The sequence below is a fragment of the Rhinopithecus bieti genome, unplaced genomic scaffold, assembly GCF_001698545.2.
Source record: "Rhinopithecus bieti isolate Rb0 unplaced genomic scaffold, ASM169854v2 scaffold_62795, whole genome shotgun sequence".
Taxonomy (NCBI): Eukaryota; Metazoa; Chordata; class Mammalia; order Primates; family Cercopithecidae; genus Rhinopithecus; species Rhinopithecus bieti.
The window spans coordinates 1799371-1805132 of NW_016824245.1; the positions used below are offsets into that span (position 1 = coordinate 1799371).

Below are 5762 nucleotides of genomic sequence, written 5' to 3' on the forward strand. Positions count from 1 at the left end.
GGAGGGAAAGAAAGAAAGAAGAAAGAAGGAAGGAAGGAAGGAAGGGAGGGAGGGAGGGAGGGAGGGAGGGAAAGAAAGAAATAAATCTGGGGCGGGGGGGAAGTCACACTGCCACCACCTCCTGCTTTGCCTTAACTTAAAATTGGACAGGGGCTTACTTTTTATTAATTGCATCAATCATCAACATATTCATTGGCTAAATCCCAACCCTGGCTAAATCCAACTCTTGGCCTACTCCATCCCCATAGCTGGAAGAGAACACACAACCACAGTTCTAATGTTGCTATAAATTCATGATGAACTTCAAGGTAGTCCTCAACGTCCCCGGCAAGCCCACTGTGCTTTCCTAGTTACTCATTCCTCTCTCTCCTAAACCAGTGGTCCCCAACCGTTTTGGCACCAAGGACTAGTTTTCTGGAAGGCAATTTTTCCATGAACCAGAGAGGGGCATGGTTTCAGGATGATTCAAGCACATTACATTTATTGTGAACCTTATTTCTATTATTATTACATTGTAATGTATAGTGAAAGAATTATACAACTCACCATCATGTAGAATCATCAGTGGGAGCCCTGAGCTTGTTTTCCTGCAACCGGAAGGTGCCTTCTGGGGGTGATGGGAGACAGTGACACCCAAAGGGTATTGCTTATGTTCAATTTACTCTATAACCTTGTTTTGGTTGCTGTCACTGCAGAATGCCCTGCTGCACAAAGATAGGATGCTGGAAATGGAAGCAGGCTTTTCAGTGCTTTTGTGGTAATATCAGGATATTCCACCCGGACTTTAATTCAGAACATACGGAGATTTGAAGTTGCCTCAAACATACTTTTAAGGCCACCAGATGCAGCTGTACAACTGAAGTACATCGACTCACCTGCCACTCTACAGCCTGCCACCAGATGCAGCTTCATTGTCACTGCCACTCACTGATAGGGTTTTGATGTGAGTCTGCAGGCAACTGATTTCATATTATGGTCTCTGTGCAGTCAAATGTCTCTGCTAATGTTAATCTGTATTTGCAGTTGCTCCCCAGAGCTAGCATCACCACCTCAGCTCCACTTCAGATCATCAGGCATTAGATTCTCATAAGGACCCCACAACCTAGATCCCTCACATGCACAGTTCGCAATAGGGTTTGTGCTCCTATGAGATCTAATGCCACCACTGATCCGACAGGAGGCAGAGCTCAGGCGGTAATGCGAGTGATGGGGAGTGGCTGTAAACACAGGTGAAGCTTTGCATGCTGCCCAGTTCCTAACAGACCACAGACAGGTACCAGCCCATGGCCCGGGGGTTGGGGACCCCTGTCCTAAATAATTACTTCATATCTTCTCCTGTCTCTTCAAACATCCAACACTTCTTTTATATCATCAGTCTCAGCTGATGTGCTTTCTGCTTCACTACAAAAATGAAATTTCAAGGAAAACACTGGTAAAGCTCCCAGCACTATCACATCTACTATAAAATTGTACCCCTGCCTTTATCCTCTTACCCATACCCACTGCCTCCTGTCTCACTATACTGGGTGAACTACCCCTTGCAAGTCCCCACAGAGGCCAACCCCTCCACCTGTTTATGAGCTCCCATCCTTTCTAATCTGTTCCAGGTCATTGCTCAATCCCCTCTCCTTCCTCTTGCAACAGTAATTTTTCCCATTCTACCACTTCTTTCCCATCCACACTCCACCTTGATATTATTTCTCTCACCTAAAAATATCCCTCATAATTTTACTTCCATTTTTTACCATTTTTAAATTAAGCCATAATTTATATACTATATAAGTTGCCCTTTTTGTTGTATATGTCTGCAAGTTTTGACAAGTGCATACAGATTTGTAACCATCACCACGATCAAGCTATAGAATGCTTCCCTCAACCGTAAAATATTCCCCTTCACCCCTTTGTAGTCAAATTTCCCCTTCTCACCACCATGTCTGGCAACGACTGGTTTGTGTTCTACCTCTACGGTCTTGCCTTTTTCAGAATATCATATAAATGGAATTATATGGCATGCAGCCTTCTTGAATCTGGCTTCTTTCACTGACCATCCATGTTTTTATGTTAATCAGTAATTTTCTTTTTATTCTTTAACAGTATTTCAATGTGTTGATGTAATACAGTTTGTTAATCATCCCTGGGGAGAGGGACTTTTGGGCTGTTTCCAAGTTTTTGTGATTAAATGTAACGCAACTATAAACGTTAATGTGCAGGTTTTTGTATGAACATAAGTTTTCATTTCACTTTGGTAAATATTTAGGCATGAAATGATTGGTCATATAGTAAACATATTTTTTAAATGTAGAAGAAATTACCAAAGTGGTTTTCATACTGGTTGTGCCATTTTACATTCCCGTGAGAAGTGTGTGAGTTCCAGTTCCTCCACATCCTCACCAGCGCTTTGTATGACCAGTAAATGGTAAAATCCATCCCCCCAGTAAGTTGGGTGAAAATGTCTGGCATCATCACCAATTCCTCTACTTTGTTCATACCTTATATCCAGCAACTCAAAAAAAAAAATCAGATCTACCATTGAGTCATACCCAGAACCTAAACCACTGATTACATTTGCCATTAGATCTTCATAACTTTTTTATCGCAAAAACTTCCAAACTGGTTTTCAGGTTTAACTATTCTGAACTCAGATGCTTAAAGTGTAGGTTAATCATCTCATTTTCATTCTCAAAATCCTGCAATCCTCCCATTTCACTCAGTAAAAGCCTAAAGTCCTGGTAATCCCCTAAAATACTCTGCACAATCAGGCTCCACAAGTCTGACTTCCCCTTTGCCTATCCGTGGCCCAGGCAGGAGTGCAGGGGCGCGATCTCAGCTCACTGCAACCTTTGCCTCCCCAATCCAAGCAATTCTCCTGCCTCAGCCTCCCAAGTAGCTGGATCCACAGGCACACGCCACCACACCCAGCTAATTTTTTGTATTTTAGTAGAGACAGGGTTTCACTGTGTTGCCCAGGCTGGTCACAAACTCCTGAGCTCAGGCAATCCATCCACCCCGGCCTCCCAAAGTGATGAGCCCCTGTGCTCAGCCTTTTCTTTCTTCTTTTTTCTTTTTCTTTTTCCTTTCCTTTCCTTTTCTTTTTTTTTTTTTCTTTCCCTCTCTCTTTTTCTCCTTCCTTCCGTCCGTCCGTCCGTCCGTCCATCCTTGACAGGGCCTCACTCCATTGCCCATGCTAGAGTGAGGTGGTGAGACATCAGCTCACTGCAACCTATACCTCCTGGGCTCAAGTGATCCTCCCACCTCAGCCTCCCCAGTAGCTGAGACTACAAGTGCATACCATCACACCTGGCTAATTTTTGTAATTTTTTTTTTGTAGAGACGGGGATTTCACCAGGTTGCCCAGGCTGACCTTGAGCTCCTGAGCTAAGGTGATCTACCCACCTTGGCCTCCCAAAGTGCTGGAGATTACTGGCGTGAGCCACTGCACCCAACCTCTTTCCCTTAAGTTTCACTATTTTTTTTGTTGTTCTTCAAACATGCCAGGCAAGCTCCTACTTCAAGGCTCTTATAATTGCTGTTTCCTTTCTTGAAATGTTTTTCTATCCAAAATCTACATGTTTTATTTCCTCACCTCCTTCAAGTTTTCTAATACCACCTCCTCAGAAGCTTTTCCTGGCCATCCACTCTAAAATTGCAGCTTACTCTTCCACAGCTGTCCTGCACCCTCATTCTCTGCTTTATTTTTTCCTTAGTATTTATAGTCATCTTACATGCTATACATTAAATTACACATTTGTTTATTGCCTTGATTTATCCCACAGGAACATAAATAATGGGAAGGCATGGAATTTTGCAAGCATTGTTTACTGCTGTATCTTCAGCCTTGAAAACCATACCTAGAACACAAATAGGGGGTCAATAAATCTCTGTTGAATCAATTAAATTAGTCACAGTCTAGAATTTGTTAAATGGTCAGGAATTTCACTCTGCCTTGCTTTAAGAGCTACTTTGCTTTTCTAGGCAAAGGAAGTTTTTGTCTTGTTTTGTTTGTCTAGGCACCCTGATATGGTGTTTCCATCTGCTTTAATGCATCAGGATGTTAGAAGGAGGTTTTATCTGCTTCTCACACTGGCAGCTTATATGTGCTCAGATTTACTGATCTCTGAGGGCACTCAGGCACCCACTGTTTATTTATTTTGGAATCATTTTGTTATCAGCTTTATATGGTTGTGAACCGTTGCCAAGATGGAAAGCCCTTCGAGGACTGTTATTCCTCATCCTCAGGATGCCTTCTGACCTGACCTTGAGAAAGAACTGTAGTTCCTTGCAGAAGATGGAGAATATAAAATCTTCATTGCTTGCTCTGGGCCAAGGAGATTTCTGCCCAGCACAAAGAGCAGGCTGCTGTTAGCCATGGTGTGCTACAACACTCAAGAATCACCCCTCCGAGCCCTCTATGAGGTATGTCCTCCCCCACATTAGAGAGACCACTGGAATCAGCCACAGTCAGGAGTCTTTGAAGATGGTTCCTATGTGTATCCTTCTGTCCCCACGACAAACAAACAAACAAGCAAACAAATACTCTCACAAGTCCTGGCTTCATTCTTTAAAAAATATATCCTTTACATTATGAGAAGAAAATTATTCCACAGAAAGTTTGAAAAATAGTAAAGTGACCCATAATCACACCATCCTAAGACAACCAGCACCTTCAATTTTGTAGATCACTTTCTGTCTTTTATGACTATTTTACGTAGGTGTAAGCTTGCTGCACATGTAATTGCATACATTTTAAAATCAATGTTATAATTATTCATTTATCAGGTGGTTAACAAAACAATTGATGAGAACAAACTGGGAGTCATGGACCAAGAGTTAACCCTGTCTTCAAAGGGCTCATAGTCTAGAAAAGCACTTTTCAATGGAAATATAATGCAAGCCAATATGCAAGTTCAAATTTTTAAAGAAATGATTGAAATTAATTTTGCTACATTTTTATTTAACCCAATATATCTAAAATGTTATCATTTCAACATGTAATCAATAAAAAATTGTTAAATATTTAACATTTTTTGTACCAAGTCTTTGAAATCCAGTGTCCACATCTTTTGCTTTCACAGCATACCTCGATTGGGACAAGACCCATTTCCAGTGCTCAAAGCCACAGGGTACCAGTAGCCACCATCCTGGACAATGCAGTCTGCGAGGGTACCTTTCTATGTTTCTAAGAGTTTTCAGCTTTGCAATTATTATCTTTCATACTTTTAAAATATGCTATTGGGTTTATTTAGTTGTTCACTTTTTATTGAACATCCAAGTTAACTCCATTTTTTTCACAATTATAAATGATACAGCAATGGATGTATTTTACCATATTTTGAATTAGTATTTAATTAGATTACTCTCACAGATGTGGAATGCTTGAGGTAAAAGGTTCAAACACAGTAATGAGTTTTGGTACACATTTTCAAGTTGCTTTCCAAAACCGTTGAATGATTTTACCCTGCCTCCAGCAATGTGTGTGAGCCAGTTTCACTGAGTATACTCCAGCGCCGGCCGTACAAATTTCCATCCTTCCTGACTTCTTGTCTGGCTTCCTGGGCATTTGCTCTCCAGAGTTATTTTATTGTTATTTTGTTTCTTATTTTTTTCTTTGAGGCTTTTTGTTTTGCTGTTCTGTTTGCGTTTTTTGATTTAGGGTATACATTGCTAATGGTAGTGTTTTTATGTTCAAATATAAAATTCTAATTCTAATTTCTCTCTATTCACAGTATTTCCTTTTAATACTGAGCCAACACCTACCTAAGAAG

General features: G+C 40.9%; 1 long non-coding RNA gene across 1 annotated transcript; it reads left to right on the forward strand.

Annotated features, from left to right (window-relative positions):
• The first annotated feature begins 734 nt into the window (after window positions 1-734).
• On the forward strand, window positions 735-5151 carry LOC108522125 (uncharacterized). Its single transcript, XR_001883376.1, has 3 exons — window positions 735-943; window positions 4170-4413; window positions 5073-5151. It is a non-coding gene; the product is annotated as an uncharacterized LOC108522125 (long non-coding RNA).
• Window positions 5152-5762: the final 611 nt, after the last annotated feature.